This window comes from Hermetia illucens, chromosome 1 (genome assembly GCF_905115235.1).
Source record: "Hermetia illucens chromosome 1, iHerIll2.2.curated.20191125, whole genome shotgun sequence".
NCBI classification, from domain to species: domain Eukaryota; kingdom Metazoa; phylum Arthropoda; class Insecta; order Diptera; family Stratiomyidae; genus Hermetia; species Hermetia illucens.
This window is the reverse complement of record NC_051849.1, coordinates 27,129,012-27,156,000: the sequence shown is the minus strand read 5'-3', so window position 1 is coordinate 27,156,000 and position 26,989 is coordinate 27,129,012. Positions and strand designations below refer to the sequence as shown.

At 40.2% G+C, this 26,989-nt stretch overlaps 1 protein-coding gene across 1 annotated transcript in view; it reads right to left on the bottom strand.

The window, feature by feature from the left end:
* LOC119659331 (toll-like receptor 6) overlaps positions 1–11,652 on the bottom strand; it is a 38,009-nt gene extending 26,357 nt beyond the window's left edge. Inside the window, exon 1 of the mRNA XM_038067390.1 lies at positions 11,260–11,652. The gene's annotated coding sequence lies outside the window, so the exon portion shown is untranslated. The remainder of the gene's footprint in view (positions 1–11,259) is intronic.
* Between the last annotated feature and the right edge of the window lie 15,337 nt (positions 11,653–26,989).

The window sequence follows — 26,989 nt, the reverse complement described above, 5'->3', positions numbered from 1 at the left end:
GTCCGTCTGTCTGTCACACACGATACACTTGGAAACGACTAAACCTATTGTCACGAAATTTGGTGAGAATATGTGATTAATGAATCCATTTACATCCAACGAGTGATATCATTTTGCGATGGGTTTAGGTGAGGGGTGGCTTTATTCTGACATAGGCGAGGAGGAGCTCAAAACATGAACCCCAACAAATAGAACAAATCTCGTTCTCAAAACCTATTCAATCGAAAAATCTGAAATAAAATCACAAGGGCGTATCTATATAAAATCTAGGTCACAAAATAAATTCCCTTCATAGTAGGTGTATCAATATAAGGAACAGCATAGGGCGTAATTCTGGGGAGTTTGAAGGAAACCCAACTATTGTTAACAAAGTTGTTGAAGGTTAAACTCTCGTATTTCATGTGAATTTATTGCACTTCATCCGGACTGGCCGGAGACGACCAAGAGAGAGGCGCTATTCCAAAAACCTAAAAAAATGGCGAAATTAACCGTGAAGGCCGCTCGCAAATTTTGAAGCTCCATCAAAGTGTTCCGTCGAGACGTGCTTACACGCCTCCGTGCTAGCCAGACTCGGGAATTTAAGGGGTCCTTCCAACACTTCGATCCCTGACGTGTTATTATACAAAAGTTTCATGTGTCCTTGTCTTCACCTGCGCCCGCACCGGATCCTGAAAATCAAACAAGTTCATAGGTACATTGGCACAGTTATTTTCTTGAAATGCTTATTGATGATGTTTCATAATTGTCTAGCTTTGCACTGATGAAGGGAGTAAGTTGCTCCCGAAATATATATAGGTTAAATATCCGCTTGGGTCGCTTATCTCCCATTTACAGTTAATTCCGAAACATTGTAAACATTATTGAGGGCACCTGCATAACGGATGCACAAACTAATAGAATTGAGTGCACCTGCATAACGGATGCACAAACCAATAGAATCATAAACATTATTAAGTGCACCTGCATAACGGATGCACAAACGAGCGAGCATCGTAGGTATTAAGGTAGCAGTAAGATAATAAAAAGAGGAGTCTAGTTGGAACTGTGAGAGGATGAAGATCAATAAAATATATTAAATTAATAACTTCAAGTGTTATTAATTTTAGTGGCGCAGTCGGTAGGATCCATGCATCGAGCAGGATCCAGTGATACGCGAAGTTACGTGTTTTAAATTCGTTCAAGAACCGGCGCAATTTTTTAGAAACAAAGTTGTTTTAACTAAAAAAATCAAGTGTCGCGATTCGTTTAATAATATAAAAAAAAAAATATATTAACTAAAATAAATACAAAGCTAGGAGGCGGAGTAACAAGCATAAATCCGTCTTAAAACACATTCTGAGGCTGGTTTGGAATCCTAGCAATAAAAAAAAAAAAAAATCTAATATAAAAGTGCAGTGAAATAGACTCACCTCAAGACTCAACGTAGAGACAGACTAGCTATTTACCATCGACGCATCCTTCAAGCCGAAATGGATAACGTATTAGCGCAACGATTGATAGCAGCTTTGGAGAATTTAGTAAAAGAAATTTTATACTCGTACGTGGGCTACGATCAAGATAATTTAGACCGAGAAACACTATATCAGGAAAGAAAGAATTATAACAGTCAGGACTATAGAAAACACCATAACAAACAGGACAATAGACAGAAACAATCCGGTAATCATGGACAATACAATTCAAATTTTGGTAGACCAAATAGGGTAGAATCAAATCAATACAGACGTACCTCGGGACATTTTTGGCAAGATCGACAAAATTCTCGACTAAATAACTTCCGAGATTCTGGGTTTAGAAGTAATAATAATCCTACTCAACATAGACAACATTCCTGGAATCGTTCTGACCAGGTTAGGCGATCACCACCTAAACCTATGGAGATAGGTACCGTGACCCATAGAAGATCAAATCAAAATAGAAATGACCCATCACCCGGGTCTAATTCAGTAAACGAGGAGGTTCATAATATTGAACCAGAGTTTTTTTATGAATTAGGCCTCGGAAACAAAATACAGGTTCAACAATGAGCATTGTGAACTCTGCTAGAGTAGATTGTAGCAAATTTAAAATCTTCGATAAGACTAACATCCGTTTGCAGACTATAAACCATACAACCACGGAAAGCGTTGAACGAGTAATTACAAATATTCCAACAGAATTTAACTTTGATCCAAAAGGTGGATTCAAATGGTATAAGAGGGATTTATTAGGGAAGTCGTATGACTTTTTAATCGGAATGGACATATTATCCAAAATTGTGAAAATCTTCAATTTTGAGAATAAATGTCTCATCCTAAATAATGGTAGTAAAATATCTTTAGATTCTTCAGAAAATGAAGAAAACCTCAAGTACTTTGAACTTAATGCCGAACAAGGGAAAGTTGACTTAAGTCATTTAAATAAAGAAGAAAAAAGTGAAATGGAAAAGTTATTTAAGGAATTTAGTGGGTTAATTTACAAGGAAGGGGATCCTTTAACTAACACCGAATTTCTTGGACATATCCTTACAGCTGAGGGTATGCAGCCTAACCCAAATAAGGTAAAGTGTATACAAGAGTATCCACTACCGTCAACAATTAAACAGTTAAGGGGATTTTTAAGTGCTACAGGCTATTATAGAAAATTTGTAAAAGACTATGCAAAAATTGCACACCCGATGATCAAATACCTGAAAAAGGACAAAAAAAATAATGTTAGAGATCCAGAATATATTCAAGCATTCGAACAACTAAAATTAGTTTTGACTAAACAACCGATTTTAAAATTTCCCGAGTTCGATAAACCTTTTACACTCACTACCGACGCGAGCAATTATGCGATAGGGTCCGTGTTAACACAGAATAATCAACCTGTGTGTTATGCCTCTCGATCGCTAAATGATCATGAGAAAAATTACTTTGTTACCGATAAAGAATTTTTAGCAGTTGTCTGGGCTGTAACATATTTCCGTCCCTACTTGTGGTGTAATCTATTCAAACTTATAACAGACCACTTAACAGTAAAGTATATGACAAAGAAGTATAAGGGGAAAGAATTTAGCCAACGTAATCAACGGTGGTTACTGAAACTACAAGAGTATCAGTTTGATATAGAGTATATCAAAGGTAAGGAAAACAAGGTTGCAGACTTCTTGAGTCGCATTCCAAAAGCCACTAATCAAAAAGAAAATTCCACTGATAACCAATCGATCAATGATTTGTCAGATAACGCTACAGTTCATTCACAAGATGAACAACAGTTGGATCACATTCCTATTAAAGAGACCATAGTAAATAAATATAAAACGCAGTTAATACTAGCATATGACGTAGATCAGGAAATAGAAATATTGCATAACCGTAGAATAATATATATGGATATGACTAGGGATAGGGACCATTGGGTTGACCTTTTAAGAAGGTATATTCGACCAGGTATAACAGGAATCTACACCGAACTTTCATACCATCAGTTTAATAAAATTCAGCAAGTATTAATTGAACTATTTGGAGACGATAGGAACATAAAGTTTATCAAAGCTACAATGAGGGCTAGAGAAATAAAAACAGCAAAGGAAATCCATAGACAGATATCCTTATATCACACAGTTGAGAGTATGCACAGTGGGATTATAGAAACCTTTAATACTCTAAAAAATAAATTGTATTACCCGAAGTTAGTCGAGGAGATAATCAAAGTTATTAATAATTGTAAAACGTGTTTGGAAACCAAATACGAACGTAAGCCTTTCAGAGTTAAATACAAAATTAGGGAAACTCCCACTAGTATAAACGAAATTTTGCATATGGATATATACTATTTCATGAAGCAGACATTTCTAACGCTAATTGATAAGCTGATGAAAAAAGCTTATATTTATCATTTGCAAAATAGAAATTGGAATAAGAAGATCGAAGTGTTGGAAGAACACTTCTCTAAATTTGGTAAACCGCAGAAGATTATTACCGATAATGAGTTCTCCAGTATTAATATCAAGGACTTCTTTAGAACGCAAGGTATAGCATTACATTTCACGAAACCTAATACCCATACAGGGAATAGTGATATCGAAAGGTTTCACTCAACATTACAGGAAAAACTAGTATCTATGAGGAAATTAGATCTAACTTTATTACAGAAAATACATAGGGCAGTAAGTAATTATAACGATAGATATCACTCTTCTATCAAAATGACTCCGAATTAAGCAGTACGGGCTGATCCTGCAATGCTTGAAAAGACTTTGAAGGAGTACAAGAATAAATATATAAATAAGCTTAATAAGAAAAGAGAAGATTATAGGGAGACTAGGAGAATTATTCCAGTTAAGAACTATAAACGTAATTACTATAAGAACGAACCGAGATATAGGATTAAAGAATTAGGTAGAGAACATCCCATTAATATAAAACGTCCTCGTAAATTTGCAGGTGATGACCTCAGTTTGGGTAGTTGCACTGCAACTTCTACTATTAGCAACACCACAGATAGACAGGAAATAGTAGAACATATCCAACTAATAGAAGAGAATTGTGAAAATGCAGTTCAAAACCTTAATAAATAAATTGAACTCAATTCTCATTTTAATAACTCGATTAAATACCTTAAAAATCTGATAGAGTCAGACCGAAACGCAATTAGTAAAACCTTTCAACAACTCACAGAAAACGAAAAATTATTAGTAAAAAAAAAAAAACAACTGAAAACAGACCAAATTTTAAAAACTCCGAATTTTGGAAGAGAAGTTAAATCAGATTATTGACAACATAGCAATGATGAAACATGGATTGATTCACTCTAGTATGCTAACAGCAACCGAAATTTTGACGACTAAACTGGACTTTTATAAACTCAAAAACGTACGAACCGGACTACTGAAGTATAAGGAAAACACAATAATGTTGGCCCTTAAAATTCCAAATTCTTACAAAATTGAAGAGTACAAATTAATTACATCGCTACCCACTACGAATAATTTACAAGCAATGTTAGAAGATCAGTATTTTATAGAAATAAATGGAACAAAATATGTTTATGATGAAAAATTGAATTATGAAAGGGAGTTGAAACCCTTGAGTAAAGAGTATTACAAGAAATAATTGCGTACTTGTAGAAAATAATGGAACAGAAATTGTGAAGGTTGATGATAACACTATAATCTGTAAGAATCTTAAACAAACTAATATTGTTAATTATTGTGACGACAGAAACATACACCTAAATGGTAACTATTTAATCAACATCAATAACTGTACAATCCAGATACTAAATCAAACCTTTGGTAACACAAATGTAAAATTTATTGACAGGTTCTTTTATAATGAAAATACGGATTATAATTTCACCAAAAACATTGATTTCAAAGAGATAGTTTTAGAAAATAAGAGAAACTTGGAACATATCAATATTTTAAAATTTCATAAAAATATAAATTACCTATCTGGTTCAATTGTAAGCGCATTTCTGTTAATACTATTTATCATAATACTTACCCTATATCATGGACACAAAAAAATTGAAAATTGTTGTAAAAAGCTCGCAATCCAGTAAAATTACGGAGAATTTCAAGTTAAATAGGGGAGAGGTTAAATATCCGCTTGGGTCGCTTATCTCCCATTTACAGTTAATTCCGAAACATTGTAAACATTATTGAGTGCACCTGCATAACGGATGCACAAACCAATAGAATCATAAACATTATTAAGTGCACCTGCATAATGGATGCACAAACCAATAGAATCATAAACATTATTAAGTGCACCTGCATAACGGATGCACAAACGAGCGAGCATCGTAGGTATTAAGGTAGCAGTAAGATAATAAAAAGAGGAGTCTAGTTGGAACTGTGAGAGGATGAAGATCAATAAAATATATTAAATTAATAACTTCAAGTGTTATTAATTTTAGTTATATACATAATAAAATAAAATTGTAGTTTGGAGTAAGCTACTGGTCTATCAATTTCATAATTGTATTAATATTGTGAATTGCAATATTGTAAATTCAAAGAATGTTGGCACACTTAATTTGGTTCATACGTTGACAGAATTAATGTAAACGCCGATTAATTGCATTATTGGATATAAGGGCTGATCAATCGCATTGTGATGTAATGCCGATTATCGTCAATGTTAAGTTAGTATCATTAAGACTACCCGAAAGTAAAGTCGGATTTGTAAAAACAATCGACGGGTTTTTATTTTTTTCACTAGTAGTCTGAACCGACATTTGCCGCACGTGGGGCCGTAAACCTTCTAACTAGTTTGGAATGATCACTTCCGTCGAAAATCAACCAGTGATATCACGCTGAACGCCGTTGTGAAAAAACAAATAATCACATATATGAAAATAGATCGACAACAATCGGAAATGGATAGACGTTTTCTTTGAAATTAGATTGGATCTACAGTTCCGTAGATATAATTAGTAAACAATATATATTTGATTTTTTGTTAAGATGGGTCCAAAAGGTCACTACTCGGGGCACTGACTTCAATTGGTGGTATGCCAGCACTTGGACGCTGAATTTGTGATGGAATTTCATTTTACACATTACCGTTTTGTGTAGTGATTTGTAATGTTCTGCGGTTTGGGCAAAATGCTTGCGACGTCGCAAGAGAATTAGCTTGACACATTTTCTTTATTTGAGCATTTTTACCTTCGTTGTTCAATTTGAAGGATAATGTGATTTGTTTAGTTTCCGATCATGTAAATAAATATGTATTTGTTTTGTTAAAAATCTGATCACACTATAATGTGCAAAATTTTGCCAGTTTTTCAATACGCATACAATAAATGAAATCGAAGAGTTGATTGGGCATAAAGATATCGTACAGTGCAAAGGTTATTCGATTTGGCACAGCGTTAGATAGTAAGAATCGACTAAGAGAATTTTGATTCCTAGATTTGGCTAATTGTACACAACGAAACCCTCGGGTGTTTTTTGCTTAAAATTCATATGCCTAAGCTGAGAATTGAAAGAAAAGGAAAACTTAGACCACCTGTGCAAACCTAATTTGGAAGCTGGATAGCTTGCTCCCTCAAAGAGCTCTTGAACGGGTTGAGAATCGGCTAGTCGCGGACCTACTGCTAATGAGTTTGGAGATGACGTTTTAACCGTTTACTTTCCAGTAAGATTTCATTTCATTCAGTGGTAGCCGCGTAAACTACTCAAGGTGTAATAATATGACGAATTGGAGGTTGGGGATGCTTCATTCCAAGAAGTTTTTCTTAGTGGTGAAGAAAGAAACCGAAGCAAAAAAGACAAGCTGTAGTCGTTGCGTCAGTTTTGGTCTTCAGCTATCTTTCCTCGAGCAGATCTCGGAAAACTTACTGCCCTATAGAATTCATGGTTTCGTAACATGTAGATTGCCTTGTTCGTCTCTATCCTGCCATGAGCTGAGAGAACTGGGCACTAACCGCTGGGCCCCGATATAAATCACGGCACTCGGGATGGCGAGGAAGATCTGTATCGACTTATCAAAAGCCGAAAGGAATTTTGTTTACCGAAGAACGAGAATATTTCCAGCAAATTCCAACAAAAGAATTTGTTCATCATCCACTTCTACAAGCATTGCCATCATTTGGAATAATTTCACTTGCCAGCGTCTGAAATTCACCTGGGACTTAACAGTGTGGCCCAGCCAATTCTTAAATCGGGTCATAAAAGGAAGTAGAACACCATCTGACTGGCAAGAAACTACCGCTGTAGTTCAGTGAAATGTTCAAGTTACGGCCAGATTCGATTGCTTTTCCATATTATGGAGATTTTTGAAAGCATTCTTGACAACCGTATTCGCGAAATCGTTGAAATAACTGTGAATCAAGCCCGATTTATCAAGAACTGCGGAACAACTGACCGAATACAAATTAAAACTGTGCGGTTACTTATGGAGAAACGCCGTGAGAAGCATCGCAATCTCTACATTGCACTCCTGGATCTAGAGGAAGCATTTGACCGTATGTCACACGAACTCATCTGGTATACTCTACGATAACACCGAGTACCAGAAGAGCTCGTACGCTATGATCAATTGCTCTACCACGATCCGGAAAGTAAAGTTTCAAGTGTAGCGTCTCAGACTGAATCTGAATAAAACAGAATTTTTGTCAATCGATCCTCAAGCACTATCCGCCAATGGAGAACTGTGTTATGAAATTGCTCACGCATTATCCAACCTGGATGAAGTGCGTTCCACAACTGGTGATCTTTCTTCAGCGAACGTCTCAAATCTGAAATTTACCGCAATGTCGTCCACGCTATCGCCCTCCATAGTCTTGAGCACAGTTAGATACTAGACAGCTACCTCACTCCCCCTTGCCCCTCAAGGGGGGAAATCAGTGCGAGTACACACGATTTCAAATTGTTTTGCTCTTGAGTATGAGCGAGATGTACCGAAAACCCGATCAGCTGTGTTTGACATACCGCCCGGACTTGCCAATGTATTGGTAAGATTGGCAAGTTTTTGCTTATGTATAAGTGAATACGTGAAACAACTTTTTGCTATATGGCTGAGCACGCCGTAGTACCAGAATAGCAAAAGCTCACCGATCTCTCTCTTACCAATAGAATTTGACGAAGATTATGCCTTTTCCTTGTTTAGCGTCTCTGATGTGTACAGATAAGCTTCTGCAAGCACATTTGCAAGTGGGGTCATTTTTGTAAGGGTACTGCCTATAGTAGATCTACTGTGGTCTTGAGTAAGAATGAATGGCGCCGCGTCATAATGGAGACGAAGACGTGTTCTTTGGATGAGTGCGTCACACCTTGATCACATGCGGGAAAATTGCGAGAAAGACGTCTTCGATGGTATGGTCACGTGATTCGCGCTGATGAGAATTCAACTTCTAAGATTGGTTTGAATATGGAAGTCGATGTTAAGCGACCAAAAGGCAGCCCGAAACAACGGTGGCTTGTTACGCTGGATGGGGATTTGAAAGCTTCGCAATTGCATCCATATTAGGCACCCGATGTTCTTTTGCTGTAATTTTTTCTCAATAAACAACTTTGATTCTGTTTGTGAAATTTGCTTATTTAATTCATTTGAACTCATTCAATCAAGTCGAGAAAAAGATATCGGCCAAGTGGCCGCCGCCAGGTTTGATGACCTTACAGGTCCGTTTCATGGCATTTTCTATCACTCTTGCCAGAAATTCAGGCGACAGGTTCTGGCATTCCTGGCGAATATTCACCTTAAGGGCTTGAAGAGTCTGAAGCTTGTTGACGTACAACCATGACTTCAAAAAGTCCCATAGAAAGAAGTCTGGAATGGTTAAATCGGGTGATCTGGCCGATCAGTGCAAACCACTAAAACGAGACATTAAGCGACACGGAAATGCTTCTTTCAAAATATCGGTTATGGCTCGAGCAGTGTGTTCTGTTGCACGATCCTGTAACAACCACTTGCTCTCTAGTTTCAATTCAACCAATTGAGGAAGAAACAAACCGGGAATCATGGCTGCGCGCACCCTCCACAGTTGTTGTTTGGCAGCGCGCACCCTCCACAGTTGTTGTTTGGCCGGCGACTTTCTCAAAGAAAAATGGCTCGATGACTCCTCCAGAGTAAACGGCACACCATGCAGTAACTTTTCGGTCCTCCGCAAACGATTATTTTATTTATTCCGCTAAGATGGCAATGAGCCTTATCACTAATGATAATTTTCGATGAAAAATCGTCCTCGCCTTAGATGAGATTCAGGATGGCTTGAGCACTGTTTGCACTTTGTAAGGGAACATTTTCAAATCTTTCACCAAAATTCTGCGTAGAGACCGCCGGTAAATTCCCAATAGCCTGGCACATTAACTGGCCGATATTCCGGGCTCCTCTACGCCGATGTTCTTGGGCAACAGCAGCGATATTCTCAGCAGGGCGGCTGCTCCCAGCCATGGGAACGTCTCGTGTTGTCCTAGTCTCTTCAAGGCGAATGGCCAAACACCGCAGTTCTTGTCCAGTTGGTGTCGGCCGGCCAATTCACGATGCGTCAAGACAACCGACAAATTGTTGTGCGAAATAAAGTAAGAAATTATTCTTCTGGAGTAAACCGATTGACGGCTTGTTAATTTGTATTCTGCGTTTGTTTAATTCAAAAATGTCAAAACCGAATCGACAATTGGCACCATTTACAAAAATTATAGCGTTTTCCAATAGAGTGATTAGTTTTGTCCCACCTTGTAGAACAAAACGGGGGCAACCGATCATGATCAGTCAACCCCGCTTGCGAACGGGACAAAAGCTGAAGAAAGAGAAGAAGAGGAAGAACTGCAGGAAAAAATGAGAATGGTAAGTACAGCTGAATGAAGTTTCGTAGACGGTTTGGAGCTAAGAAGACGAAGTCACCGACATTTGGGCGCAAATGTTCCCGCAATGCCGTTCGAGAGTACAGTATACTAAGGCTTTATGGAAAACAAAAACCTTATTAAAATTGGTTCACTGATTGACTGTCTGTCCGTCTGAACGCTGTCTTTTTATCTGTCACACGCATCTTTCTCAAAAACGGTTATATCTATTGACATGAAATTTGGTCGATAGGTTGAAAGCGTGAACCCCACGCTTGCAGTGAATGCCGTTGTTCTGTTAGGTTAATTTTAAGAGTGAGTCCCCGTACACGCAAAAGGGAGGAGGAAATCCTTTTTCTCTAAATACATCAATTTGATTATCGAGTATATTCAACATATATCCGTATATGTTACTCTACGTGCAATATACGAGTATAAATGAAACCATCGTGTATCCAAATATTTTTAAATAAAAAATCCACAAAATCTCGGCGCTTCAGGTTTCCCATTTTGTTCTTATTTTTCCTATTTTTCCCCAATTGTTCTTATTTTCCTATGCTAGTTTCTGGTAGATCGTGTCCGAAAGTTCGTTCTTATCCAGTATTCATCACTCTTCACTTATATAAATTCGCGTTGATATTTTCACGGCCTCTCTGTATCTACCCCTTATCATCGGCACCGCTGAGACAATCAGGCAAATTTGCAAGTGAACTATTCAATCTTTATAGTATGTTTTGTTATAAATTGAGATACTGCAGCTGAACTTGGTAGAGCGTTAAAAAATGTGGGTTGAATGAATGAAATTCGTCCCCTCTCTGAGAATCGACTGTGAAATGTTGCATGATTTGTCATTCGTTATTAAACTCTCGCCAGTCCTATCAGATGTTTATAGTTTAGCAACTTGGTATTATGTAAATTCGGTTAAAATCTTGGTTACATCCGTATATTATAAACAATACAATAGATAGATTGAAATTCCAAAATTAATTTCAGGCTACACTTACATGTACTGGAGTCTTTCTGCGCCTGACTTTCCCGACTCTATCTCATTCTCATCGAATTCCAGGCCTTAAATTCACAAATGGGTTCATTTCATTCATAGATTTTTATTCTTCCTCACACAACTTTTATCTACTTCCGAAGAATTGCTTTTCGCATATTTAGCTTGATTGCACATGCACAAGTAGAAGATTTTCTTGAGAATATTCACTAATCGTCACTTTACACTTTCTAGAATAGTCTCGGACACTGTCAAAACACGGGTTTATAAGGAGCTAATCTAGAAATCAATTAACACTCGCTGCACTTTTTGATTATATTTCCTCGGGAGCAGACATAAAAACTGACGAATAACATACGATAATTATGAAAGTACGCGGTGACTGCGAAGTGTCGAGATAATACCACCGAGATCTGAAAAACCACTAAATTGATAATCAAATGTGCAGCGACGACAATCAGAATGTTATTATGTTAAGTGCCCCATAGAGCTAGAAATCTCACGAGGTTATATTGTTTGAGATTTTAGATTCACATTTTGTTTTCGTCGAATATATATTCAGATATTGTTACCTATACAGCGTCAATGTGCCTTATCGTCCACTCGTTTTGTTTTAAGGGCACTGCAAATATTCGCGTCGAACATAATAGCTGTCCCTTCTTCTAAGCGGTTAACATCTTTCATTTATATACCCTGTCTAACATTGCAAATAATTAATTTTATCGTAATAATAATTATTGGCGCAACAATCCAGTTGGATCAGGGCCTTGCAGTGTGTTAAGGCACTTCATTCAAGATCGTAGCGGTACACTACATGACTACAGTACCTTATAGGAGACAATGTGGTCACCATTGCGTTCGCCCGGGATTATGACCCTGATTTCACTCAGGTACTCATTTACAACTGAGTCGACTGGTATCCGACATCAAATCACGATACAAATCTCAGTGTCACCATTGAGATTTTAACCGATACCTTCCGTACAACAGCCTTCTGCTCTAACCATTATTAATTAATTAATTTTGCTCATTACTAAAACAACCTAACAATTGGTCGCTTTCCCCTAAATTCAAAAACACAATTTCACTTGAACAATTCCAAATTTTATTTTTTAATAATTATCAAATAGTGTAGCCAAAAATTAGCCGGTCCAATCGTTTGTTAACCCTACTAACAAAACAAAACGGCTAAACCAACGAAATTTGGAGAACAGATGGGAACAATGGAATCCCACGCATAAAGTGAATGACATAAATTGGCAGGACCGGCTGATTGAATGGACAGTTGATCAGCTGGACATGAGGGGAATCGTTTCTAAGGTTTTGTGTGAAATAAAAGTTTATCTTAGGATTACCAGACTGCTCCACCATTGAGGACAATTTCTCGCATAAGCACGCCAAGCTTCATGAAAGTTTGGCCATTAGCGCAAAAGTTATAGAAGTTCAAACTTATCAGTTTCGTGGGAAGTTGCTGTATGTAAAGCCATGCAAATGAGATGCTGACGTCATAATTAACGAGAATAATTGACATTCGAGTTTTCTGTATGATTATTAACAAAGTTATTGTGGGTCAAAGTTGTCACTTCAGTGCAAATAATTAGACTTTGAATGTCAGTATCACGCTAAAGTGAAAATTCTAACATAATATATGCATATACATTGCGTGCTAGGTACAAATGGAACGAATATCCACTGAAGTATTTTTATAAAAGGAATCTACAAAACCTTTCGTACTTGAAGCGTCCAGCCTCCGATTTCCCGACTTGTTTCGTTTTGGTCTTTGGAGGAAAGGGGATTGTTCTGATCTTTGGTTTGAAAAATTAGATTGTTTAGTGATTGGAAGAGTACTTTGTTTTGAAACGTTTCTCTTGACTGGCTCAGAGATAACAATGATAACAGTTAATGTATATTAAAGTAATATGTGGCATGGGCTTTAAGAATATCGATCCAGATATTGGATTTACATGTTCGGATAAGGTTACTGACGGTTTCGTCCAGGGCAGAGGCAACTCATCAGACCCTGCCTCACCTCTGCCCTAGGAGCCGCGTGATCGAAAGTGACGACAGGTACCAATCGCTCCATTTGTATATAATCGCAAACACGATATGAGTGCGAATTATTGTAAGATAAATCCAATAGTATGGACCGCAAGAAGTAAGCTGTTTCGTAAGCGGTCCGGTGCGTTATCAAGTAGACGCGAACTCAGGACTCTCTGCATTCTTAACAAAAAATCACTTTGGTCTAGTTTATGTCTGAACTTACCACGGATTTCACTTCAATATTATACGCACTCATGTCGTGTTTGCAATTATATATAAATAGCGCGATTACAAAATGTCGTCACTTTCATTCACGGTACTTCCAGGACAGAGGTGAGACAGCACCCGATAAGTTGCCTCTGCCCTGGACGAAACGGTCAGTCAATTTTTTGGAAAACTTAGGTGTTTAACCCAAAAAGGAGGAGTCCGTGGACCACAAGAGAGAACATAAGTTGCTTCCAAAGGGGTCTGGTCGTCGAGCTCAGGACTCCCTGCATCCTCAACAAAAAATGTTCGAATATTTGTAACAGGCTTTAGGAGGCATTAAGATTGAATTATGGGGATAAAGAAAGCACAGATACTCAACGGGGAACATAGTTGCGTGTCTTGCGGTGTTGGAGAGTCTATCAGAAGGAGTGAGTAAAAAGAAGCAGAATAACTAGAGATAGCTCTACAAGGTAGGAATATCGTATCAAGCCAGAGTGCAACTCCTAGGGTCGTTGCAATCATCACTGGATGAAAAGTGATTGGTTAAAAGTCGTGAGTAACTTCTTTTTCCAAATGGTGCAGCGGAGACTACATACTGCCGATTGTATTACTACTAACAGTAGATATTGGAGGTTTTGGACAAGAAATTTTGATTTATACATGCAACAGGCAGGCAGGCGCATATACTTAATCCAAATTGCAGAGAGTCTTTAGTTTTTCTTGCGGAAGTGAAGTAGAAGCTACTTTTTTTTACTTTTTTGGTATTTGTTCATTCATCGAACATCTTTCGCTTCTGAATGGTAACGCCTAGTGTAAAAAAACGGGTCGGGGTACCAGAAGCTGGGCGCTTCGGTTATAAAGGTTTTGTGTTCATCTTATGTGAGAAACTCTCTATGCCCGAATTTCCATTCGTACATAGCTAAGAATAAAAAATGTTCCTTGAAATTTTGCCAAACTTCAAGATACAGATACATATGTATGTGCCAGTCCGTGCACCAAAGCATACATATATGTACGTAAATTAAAAACCACTGGTACCAGCGTGTGTATCATATTGACTACTACCCGCAGGCTCGAGTAATTGACGCTGAAATACAAATAACTAAAAAAAGTAAGGAATAGAAAACTAAAAAATCCTAATAAACTCCACTGTTTTTATGATGATGATGTCATATACGCCTTAAGCCCATCATCCACATACAGTTCAGCCTGTCAGTTACGCCTGAATAGTTCGTATTTGACCGGCGGCCGTAATATGGATGGAAGGCTCTGGCCTATCAGTTTGGACTGCCAACATAAACCTGCTGAAGTGGTCGCCACAAATTGTGGTGAAAGAGCTGCAGCAGGCGGAGCAATGCTTCTGCTCGTCGTGGCGCCTAGACGTCGAACCGACCCACGATTAGCGGTTTCGACGCCGTGGTGTCCATTACGGGAGCCCAGTCCAATCACCAAATCAGACGACTCCCGTGGGTTATCTCTACCGTACCTCAAATTTTTCCTTCTCCTCATTTTTGGATTGGAAGTTTATAGCTAACTGCTAGGTGCGATGATAGCTTCCTCAGTAAATAATCTGCAAGACTACGATATGCTGCGGTGGCGCACAGCCATTCAGACTGAAGGAGGACTTACTTTCACTTTCTTCTTGCGAACCCCGCGAGGCTGACATTACATTATCATCCTCTAATATAATGGTCTGAGAATGCCAAGGCAGGGAGGGAACTTCGAAGGCCATGCCTCACTATGTACTTGCAGTCGGAGATATAATATCGAAGACGTGATCCATTCGTCGTGGACTCTCCTTTTCGATGGCGGTACGGTTTTACAACTCCACGCGCGCGGTCAAACCATTATTTTTTTCCATCTTTTCGTTTTAGCTCGCCAGATTATCTGTCGATGGTCTCGGGCGAATCCCCCGGTTTGTTCATTTTTTCAGTATCTGGTTCCTAGCCATGCATCGCAAAGGACACTGGAATTTTTGTACAATGATACGTAAGGGGTCGAATTGTTCAAAAGACCCTCCCACATTTTCGAGCCTGGCTAGCACAGGGGCGTGCAAGCACGTGTCAACGGAGCACTCCGATGCAACTTCACTGTTTGAAGATGGACTGTCACGGTCAATTTCGCCATCTTTTTTGGTTTTTGAGATATCTTTCCCCTTTTGGTCATCTACGGTAATTCAGGATGGTCTGGAGGCCATCACAATCCCAGGTAGTCATTATAATGTATACAAACTAGCTTACATAAAAATCTACAACACCTTTCATACGTAAAGTTCATAGCGTGTGCAGCGAAATACAACTTTTGCTCTTCTTTTTGCAAAAATTGTAAATTCATATATCGGCTTCCTAAACCATCCTCATTTTTCCGCCCATATTTCACCGGACAACCACGTATTATTTCCTGGAGAGGAATCTGGTCTCCGACTACACGATACAGACGCGCGTGGGTCGGGCTTTCCAAGCGCTGAGGCTTCTCTTAAATCACGCTGTGTTTGTCGCGTTAGGATCACCCTCGAGACCATTCAACATCAACAACGGTCTAAGACAAGGGGATGGCCTATTATGCGTCCTCTTTAAACTGGTTCTGGAGAAAGTGATTCGCGATGCAAACGTAAATGCGAGAGGCACGATCCTCTTCAAGTCCACCCAACTACTGGCCTTGACTAACGATATTGACATTATGAGAGAACAACCTGAGATGTACAGTTTACCTTCATCGGAGACTTGGGTATTTAGCAAGAAAAAATGCGAACTCTTGGCCGCGTTCAAGAGAAGAATCCTTCGAAGAATTTTTGGCCAAATGGTTTTAGGTCTGGAGTTCCTTACTAAGACAGGCCTAGACCGGATACCGGTTGTTGCGCCGTTGATGATAAATTTGCTTTTGATCTCCACATTTCTTCCACGAAATTCGGATGTTTGATAACTATGTTGAGCTTACAGCTTGTTTTATAGCGAGGGCCCCATACATATAGCGTTGACCTGGTGGAGAGGTGATAAGTTAGCCAGCCCCGTAAAACAACTGTTGGCTATCCATTAATTGTATCTATTATCTATTGTTATCGACGTAATATTTCGTACCAGAGAAAGAGAAGACACGAATAGACAGTGGTGAGTGTGGAATGTTATGCATATGCTTACTGCCTTGCAGAATTATAGAATCATCACTTCAATTTTCCAAATTCAAAGCCCTCAAAGAATCAATAATACGATTGTACAATTTTCATCATGGTCTACACTGAACAGAGAAAGAAATACGCAATGAATCATAGAACTATCTACAGGTTTTGTGCTTTGGACTTTAATTCACTTAATCAATAGTGATTATCGACACTGATATTCTCGGGAAAGAGCGGGTGTTCCGTGGTTTCTGTTATCTGGACAGCAAGATATATAGTTTTGTCACTGCCGGAAGATGTCAGGCTGTTTAGTCATTTTGTATTGATTTTAGAGGGTTCGAAATCACAATTCCGCGTCCAGAAGGTATGCAACTAAAAAATTGTAGTTTCTGCTTGCTTTGCCAGTTATTATATTATGCTATATTGTATTTGCAGTATTGAGGAATCAAATGTTGCTCTCAATATCTGAGGAAGTCAATTGAAATTAAAGAGAACTTGTGATTGTAGGAATTACATATATATGTGATAAGCAGTAGATCAATGAATTGCCTCCTCATTAGCCCCGAAAAGAATCACAACCTGAAGGTCGCTTACGTGCTGATTCTCTCACTTTTCGCAGGGTTGGAGAGCTGCGAACCCTCAAGATCTATATCAACCACTTGTATGATCTAGCTGTCACTAGACAGTGGGAGAGCTTCTTTGCTGATTGTATTGACCACATCAAAACAGTACGGATCACTTTGGAACAGATCGTGGAGTTTAGATATTCGTTTCACCTGCTCTTCATCGATTTCGAGGAAGTTTTTGACAACGTGAACAGGGAGTGCATCTGGCGTGCTCTAAACAGGGACATTCCAGAGAAACCAATAGGTCGTGCATTCAATTCAATTCAATCGACGATGACACCTTTCCTCATACACCTTGACTATGTTGATGACACCTGTTTATTCTCTCACAGGGTCATAAACCGTGCCCGCCAAAATGGCTTCGGATTTGGAAAGAGAGGCAGATAAGGCTGGACGGAAGATATCTGCATTAATGTCTAGAACATCGAAAGTATTGAGCAATTTGTTTATCTAGGAAGGGTGGTTTTTACCAAAGGCATCATCGACCTGGAAGTTGCTCAACGTATTAGTAGCACTAGATCCGATTTCGCTGCTTCCTCTAAAATTTGGAACTGCAGTTATCTCAACACCCAGGTCAAGTTGAAACTGATCTGTGCAAGTGTTCTTTTTGTCTCGCTATATGGGAGTTGCACATGGAAAGCAACTCCCACTGTCAATCAATGGCTCCAAGTTTTCCTCAACATCTCTGCGTCGTACCAATGGGAGGGGAGTTGAATATCATGTATAAAACCAAGCAAGATAGAAGCTGAGTTTGGTATACAACGCATCGACCGAGATCTAAGGGACAGGAACCAGATACAATACATTACCCAAAGGTCATAGATAAAAAATTGTGCAATCAACTTTTAACGGGTGAATACGGTAGATGACTTAATATGATCAGTATTTTACGTACTTCAACGCATTTGGTATCACTACGATATGGCAATGAGGGAATTCGCTTTTAATATCCAAGTTTCAACCGATGTATCCTTCAATATCGCCGTTAATAAGTCCATGTTCCAGTTCAATTACTTACGGAGTAACATATATAAATACCAAAAGGCGAAATTCAAAATGAAAGCTTAGAGAATCTGCGGTGTGTTTGTGTCCCTAGCTCTCTTTCCTCGAACGATTCCCGGAATCCGAACTACGTTTTAGCACCTGCCGCCCAAAGAGCTCTAGATGGGACTAGCAATCAGCGTACTTCGTTATAGTGCAATATCCTGCAAAAGCAAATAATAATAATTAATTTGGTTTTAATAGGATCGGGAAGGTGAAGTTGTTCGTTGGAGTTTCCTCTGCGGAAAACAGTAACTGTCCTGGTTGAAGATCCGGTACGTGATGGGGTATATGTTCTGGCCCGTGTTGCAGGAGGCGCATCTGTCTATGGCGTATATTGCCGCGTGCTTATCTATTGGTTTAAAGTAGGTTTTCCTTGGATCAATGAGCCCGACAACTGCTTCCTTTGATGTGAGGGATCTGCAAGTATACCAGGTAATCAGTTGCTGGTTTAAGACGTATATCACAGCCACGCTTTCCCAGTTGCCTTGTTATTCCAACGTGTTTCAAACTTTCGAAGTGAAACCTTGTTGTCATGTTATCAATTGCTATCATTAATTCGCGTTCCGCCTGGAAAGAATATCAATCTTTCTCCGACTTATGCATCTTCCCGCCTCACTCATACTCCCGGCCCCGGAAGGTCGACTTCCTTGTCTGCATCTGAAGGATGCCACTCTTTGGATTTTCTGTAACTCCATGGCTGTAAATGAGTTCAATTCTTCCTGCCCAGATTACCGTCCTCATCAGTAATCATTGGCCTTACAATTGCAGGGTATATCCAAAGCAGTATCTTCGGGCTGCAACCCCATTTTTATCCTACTTTGTTTTCTTCCTAACTTTCCGACAAGTGATTCCGACGTGGGCCTTCCATAGTAATTTTTGGTCTAGTATAATTCCCGAAGTATTTGACCTCTGCTTCTCGTTTCACCTCCATGTCATGTGAGCCAATGGCTCAGGTGATCAAGCTTACGCTTCCTAATGATACTACTATGGTGGTTTTGGCAGGATTGATGCGCAGCACCGCCTTCATGTACCAGTAATAACTCTTAGTCCAGCTTGGATCGTATTACATAGGGTATCACCAGATCTACTCATAAAGAATAAAACAATATCGTCAGCGTAACCCTGGAATTGCAATCCAGTATTTGCTAGCGGAGTTCATCCAGTTCCATACTCCACATAAGCAGTAATAGTACCCCGCCCCATGGACATCCTTGAGTAATATTCATGGCAATAGGATTTGTGCCTGTCGGTACTTCTATTTGTCTATTCTGCCCATTCAGAAAGCCAGGATGCTTTTTCTCTTCCCTTACGGCTCAGGGCATCTTGAATCTCTGTGTGCGATGTGTTATTGACTGCGCCTCCCATTTCTAAAAACGCTTACAGTGTCATTTCTTTTGTTTCTGTTGCATCACGTAATAGATCCGTCAGCTGGGGAAGTTTCGGTTGACAGTTCTGCCTGGTAAGCGTGTTGACACTGATGTAGAGGATTACGTATTAGAACATTAGTTCTGATATAGTTGTCTATTGCCTTTTCCATCGTTTTGAGTACGAAGGATGTTTGGCAAATTAATCTGAAAGACTTAAGGTGAAAAGGATCCTTTTTACCTGCTTTCGGAATAAAACTATTTTTTCCCGCTCCCACCCCCTTGGTATATATCCCCAGGCTATGTTGCTTTTTATCACCTTTAAAAGATTCTCTAAAATCACTTCTAGGCCTTCCTGGAGATGTCCTGGGAAAATGCCATCTATTTGGGGTGATTTAAGTGATTTAAAAGTTCCCACCGTCTATATAGCTTTTAAATATACCTTTTTTGTTTGTTTCCTGTTTTCTTGTCGTCCCCTTTTATTCGTCTTTGGGCATCAAGTAGAATGTTGTCGCCTCCCGCCTCGCACCGAAAAATAAATTCTGAGAAGAAAGTGTACTCTGTCCTCTGCATTCTCGGTAAATATCCCATCTTGCTTCTTCAGACAGATAGTAGATATTGCCCTGTCTTTGCCTATAGCTTTGCATAGCCTGGTTGCTCCTGTGGTTTGTTCGATCTCTCCACAGAATCCACTGAAGCTGGTCCATTTTGATTTTCTGATCTCGTTGCTATACGCAGCCAGTGTATTTTTGTATCTCGGCCAGTTTCTGGTTTGTTTTGGTCGGTTGAATTTTGGTACCTCGGCTCTCATTCTGGTTAGGTTCCTATTCCAGCAGAGCACATTTCTTAACTGACTTAATTGTCTTTGCCGGACAGCTGGGCTTATATACGGCAATGACAACTTTGTTGAGGTCTTCCAGCACTGTTTCAGTTCGCTCCTAATATCACCGCCCCTTTGTAGGTGAGCCATGTTGTTGCTCAGGTGTGCTGCATGGGAATCTCAATCCGTTCTCCTGGGATTCCTTATTATTCTTTTTACTTCGAAGTTGCCGTCAATGTCGAAGCTGATCCAACATAGAGGGCACATCCGACATCGTTAGTCCCTGACCAGCCCGTTTATCAGAGTATTCCCTAGAGTTGTGTCTAGCACTTCTTGTCTAGCGCTGGTCTGGAGTGTTCCCTTTATTATATATTTCTAACTTATTACTAAGAATATATTTAAGAAGGAACTCACTTCTTCGATTAGTATCGCTGCTTCCCCAGGCTTCCTAATGTATGTTAGCATTGAAGTCTCCTCTCACTTCACCAATCTAGCGAATAACTTCGGTGCGAACTGGATGTTGTCTCCTGGGAAGAAGCCCGATGCCACGACTGCTTTTCGAGTTCTCCCCCCGGTTTCCAGTCAGATTTGGATAGCCACAATTACCTGCATGCTTTTCCCTTGCAGACCGCGAGTGTGTATCCTTGGAATTTGCCTTTGCAATTACTGCAGCTGCAGTTTTTGCATTGTGGAGGTTTACCTGGGCTATCTTAGCAGCTTCAATTGGTTCCTTTAGTGTTTTGAACTCTTCTCCACTGTTGGAGTATTACCCTCTTCTTCCTACATGGTACTTTTTTGCAAGTCGCTGTTCACCCTGAGCCCTAGAATATAAGTCGCCCGACTCCTCTTCACTGCAAATATACTTCGCTGGATGATCCAGTCCTTTCCGCATCCCTGGCCTCCAGGATTCCTTTAGGAACGTTTGCCGATTTTCCACCTGATGTCTCCTCCGAAGTGTCTTTTCTCGGCTTTTCCATATGGCTGAGCACATGTATGTTGCCAAATCTATAGTTGATATGGCAACTCCAATGCTTGATCGCCACGAGAAATCGATCATCTACCCCGATCGTGAGGAGTCTACTCTTCATCTCCATCTTATTTCTGAAAACTTTCCAAAATAATATGCAATTGGAGGCCCATAAAATCCTTCGTCCTAGTGTTTTGGCTTTTGGAAGAAACACTGTCACAATGTGTGCTCTGGTGTATCGTTCCCAGCACATGTTGATAATTCTACTCCTTCCCAGCCTAGCAACCAAGGGACTGTAGTCCTAAGCCATTCCACAGAAGCGTCCGTCGCGCAATCCACCAGTATATGACCTGGTTGAAAGCGTATCTCAGTGAACACAAGCTTCTCACCCCATCCCTTGCATATCTGCCTGACGATAAGGTTTTCTTGCTCCTGTTCCTTTCTGAGCATTTGCTCTGGAAATGCCTCAGCACTAGTTTAGTTAGTGGCGGGCTTCCTGGCTCCTGCCTCAACTCCTGACCTTAACGGGATTCCCTTGTCTTGGATTCAGGTTTGCGTTTTTTGGAAACGTTCCCTTCATGTAGGCTACTCGGCTTCATTGATGATGGTTTAGGTCTGCCCTAAGCCTTCTTAAGGGCCTCTTCTGGTTGCGTTCTTTCAGATAACGCGGATATCATTTAGCACTTGCTCCAGCGAGGCCTGGTTCCTTCTTGGTGTCTGATATAGTGATCTCAGACGTGCTTTTGCTTGCCCCTGCTTTTTGAACAGTGATCTTGTAGTATTGTGTTGTGGTCCTCGCAGTAGGACATAGTTCATGTTGGCTCTAATGCCTGACGTCCTACTTCTCCCTTTTTAAGTGTGATTACTTGGCTCTCAGGGTTTGAGAGATATGCCTTCGCCTGGTTGCCAGTTTATGTACGGTAGGGGGTTGTGTACTCATATGGTTCATATAAGTATGGGGGCTAAGAGTTCCGCCTTGTCATAGCCCCCTTTGCATGGTAAGGTCAAACTTACTCATTGAGGCGACTAGGCATCCATAAGGCGCTTTTCGAAAACAATTAATTATCCCCGACGGCAAACTGTCCAATTGGCACGTTTCGCATGACACCCTGGATTGGAAGAGGTGTTTTTCGACTCCCCGGTCTACATAGAAACGTAGCGTTTTGTTAATAGTGAGATCACTTCGTATAGGGTGGGGCTTTTACCACTCACTAACGGTCTTGGTAGACGAGAGGCTTGGCTCCTGGAGAGCCATATTTCACTTTCAGAGAGAGAAATGTTGGCTCATAGGGAATTATAGTCCGCGCCAGTCTATTCTGCAGTCCACTGCTTGACCACAAGTAGTGAGTAAGTAAAATTTTCTGATGACATCTATGATAGTTATATTTTCCCTACTTACTCTCTGAAATATTTGCATGCTGCTCTTGCAGGGAAATATCTTTCATGAAGCCGTCTTCTAACTTTTCAGTTCATTTAATCCCGTCGAATTTTGCTAATCCTTACGACTAGTAATAGCTTTAGGAAAATATTCAAGGAACTAAATTCTCCTGCATTTTCAAAGGCCGCAATCCCTGCTTTTACTGGCACTTACGCAACTCTCTGCAAACATGTTTCCTTGAGAAAAACTGTGTTCCTTCGAAACAAAACTCCTAGATAGCACCTACATATTTATGACCGTGTACCGTGAAAAGATTTAAAACACTTAAAATTGCAAATGGCGAGATATAAATATGAATTTTTAATTAATGGATAAAGTTTGGAAAATGTTGAAATTTATATGAGTATGTCGGAGGCGAGCAATGGAAATATATGAGTATCGTTCATATAATGAAGTTTTAAGTATGATTAGATTACTTCAAGTCTTGATTTATGAAGTTCTTAAGTAAAATCTTTTCCAAGTATGCATAATTTCTAGCTGGCAATATAAGGTCGGGGATAAGAAAAGGAAAGGACTTTGAACTTCATCTGGAGTATAATTTGCTCAGATATTCTGTTGATTTTAGATTGTAAATTTGCTACTTGATTATATTGTAGGCCCTCTTTTTTGAAAGACATGATGTACTTGTAGAAATCGCTCTCAAAAATCTATCTTGACAGAGCGCCATTGGGAATTGGTGCACATCACTGTCCTCCGCGTCAGCGTATAATCACATCCATCCAATAAATTTTTTTATTATATGAGTAATGCTTCTTAATTACACGACGCTATAAATAATAATTAAAGAACTCCTGTTAAGTCTCCATAGTTTCTGAACACTTTATGCTACAGGATAAGGGAAAAGCAAACTTTCATCCTGCTGCTACCCAATGGAGGAGCATGTGTGCCGTGCACCGCTTCATATATCCTTGCGCTTTGGAAGTATATAAAGCATAGATAGGGATGTTTCGAAGGTAAACGAGTCGATGAAGAAGAATATAAATAAGACGCTAAATGCTGAAAAGAAAGTCAGTACAAGGATGCCGTTAAGCTTTTGTTCAAGGAATGAGACAAGTGCCAGCGCCTCTGAAATGAGTTTTATTTGGGCACTGTCGGATCTCGGATCGGGTGCAAGGGAATATTGTCTTATACGTTTTTCCATGTTTAACGAAGGATTCCCTGAGGAAAAATTATTGCCTTTTGATGACATTTCCCAATGCAGACACGTAACTGTAGGTCCTTATGGCTTGCTCCGCTTTGGAATATCTGGATGAAAAATATTATGGCCAACAATTATTATTTGTATCCCAAGGTATATGATGGCAATTCATAATGTACGATAATCCTTCTTAAAGCTCCATATCGCACTTATGTTTGTAATTTCTGTGTTGGCCTCTCAGTGATTTATATTTATCAGATTACTGCCTTAGAGGGCGCATTTTCCTCCGAAGCAGTGAAAGAATGCATCACATAAGAAGGGCTGTATTTTAATCCATAATTTTTCCGAATATTTTTGTATAATTATTTTTTTTTATGAAAAGGGAACGAGTGAATTCACGTTGCACATTTTCTAGGGCAAAACAATCACAGTTACAGAAGGATGAACAGATCACGAAGCAGTGCTGGAGGATATTTCTCACGAAGGAGTTGAAGAAAGTCAGGCAAGTTTGCAAGGAGTCAAAATCAGAGTAAGAGCGAAATATAAAGCCCCGATAATTTGGGACTTCGAGTCACCGGGAGTCATACTGTTGACTTTAATGGCCAGATTTGATTTTAGGGGGACACATTCCATATTTCGGAAAAAGCTTAAGATCATCGTCATAGAGCAAGCACGGAGAAGGTCATTGATAGAGATAAAAAATAATATTAGACCCAAAATAGGGCGTTGTGGGACGCCAGAGGAGAGGCATTAGTAGCTTCCTGCCGAAAATTTAGGCACTTGGGTACAAATTTGGTAGAGTTGTGTGTGTCTGGTGATGTTCACTATCTTTGGTTACTAGTTAGCATTCTTGTAAATTTGCCAGGTGACCATCATTTTATCAACGAAAAACTAATCAAAAGTTTCTTGGACATCGTCAGGCCAAAGCTAAGTTTCTCCTATTTTTTTAAGGATTGTGGAGTCCTAAGTCCGCATCCACTTGATGTCGGACGGGATCAAATGGTGAGCAGATTTTTTTTTTATTTACGGACCCGTCGTTTAGGGCTTAACATCCAAACCTGAAAATATTAAGCGAAGACGGCTTTACTATATCTTACCAGGGCAGACGCTGCCTCACCTCTGTCCTGAGAACACCGTGACCGAAGCGGTCGTCATGTCACTAAGCCTGGCATGAATTTTACGGATGTTACCGAAAAGGAAGTTCCACGCGACATAATCAACTCAAAGAAGTGTAGGGGCCCAGGTCTGGATCGGGTGCAGAACTTCTGGTACAAAAAGTTCACCAGTATACATGGTAGGTTGGCACACAGCCTAAATCCGGTCATGAGTGGACCGGAAGAATTTCCACCTTTCCTCACTGCGGGGATTACCTACCTTATCCCTACGAAGGACACGGTGCAGGACCCCGTAGACACAAGACCGATCACTTGCTTACCAACCCTCTACAAATTCATCACGTCCATTATTAGTGGAAGGATCAATGCGCACCTCGTGACCAACAACATTCTGTCCGAGGAGCAAAAGGGCTGCCGAGTTGGGTCAAGGGGTTGCAAAGAGCAACTCATTATCGACTCGGTAGTTGTAGGACAAGCAACTAGAGGCCAAAGAAACCTCTTCAGTTGCTATATCAATTATGCCTTTTTATGGCTTTTGATAGCGTTCCGCATACCTGGCTAATCGACATCCTACATCTGTATCGCATTGATCCGAAACTAATAAAATTTTTGGCTAGCGACAGTCATGGAAGGGTGGCATACCACCTTATCGGTGCGTACATCTGAGGGTGCTAATACCTCAGAGCCCATCCGTATACGGAGGGGCACCTTCCAGGGAGATTTGTTGAGTCCCCTTTGGTTTTGTATGGCACTGAACCCCCTTTCATGGCTCCTGAATTATGCTAGAGAGCATGGTTTTGCAGTAAAGTATGGCCTACATGCTAAGTGTAAACTGACACACTTGATGTATTCGTTTTGAAAATAATGGGGTCCTAAGTCCGCATCAACTTAATGCAGGACCGGGCCAAATGGGGAGCAACTTACTCCCTCTTTCCTGGTCCACGGACCCCTCGCGTAGGGCTTGCATCCAAACTTTTTAAAAAGAATCAAGCGACGACGGCTTTACGGTTTCTTACCAGGGCAGAGGCAAATCGTCAGACGCTGCCTCACCTCTGCCCTGGGAGCAGCGTGACCGTAGCGGCTCGCTCCCCATTTGGTCCGGTCCTGCATTAAGTTGATGCGGACTTAGGACCCCATCATTCTCAAAACGAATATTTCAGCTCTGACCAAGCTCTGGTCAATAAGGCGGATTTGCGCTCAATATAATTCGTAGGCATGTCGTGTTCTATAAAGGAGCATTCAACATCTGCGAGCCGCTACGGTCACGCTGCTCCCAGGACAGAGGTGAGGCAGCGTCTGACGATTTGCCTCTGCCCTGGTAAGAAACCGTAAAGCCGTCGTCGCTTGACTTTTTTTACACTTGATGTACCTAGATGACATCAAGCTGCATGCTGGTACTGACAACCATCTTAGAAGTCTATTGCGAATAGTAGACATGTACAGCCGTGATATTCGGATGGAGTTTGGATTAGACAAGTGTCGAATCCAAGCCATCCACAAAGGTCATCACGAGCCGCATGCTGGATATAGCATTGGTGATCTCCACATCGAAGCTATGACCGAGAAAGACTCCTACAAATACCTAGGAATTCTGCAAGGAACCCATGCTCGAGTGGGTGATCTGAAAGAAGCTCTCCTGTCCGAGTTCCTGCGACGTGTAAAGCTGGTGCTGAAATCGCGTCTCTCGGGGAAGAATAAGATAAGCGCATTGAATGCGGTGAATATGGTCAACTACCGAATGCATCATCCAAAGTCTGCCGTGGAGCGAATGAACTTGCCTCGTGACAAGCTGTGCGCTTATTTTTACAGCAAAATCAGGCAAGTCCCTTACATGTGGCTGTCTGTAAGGCAGGCTGTGGA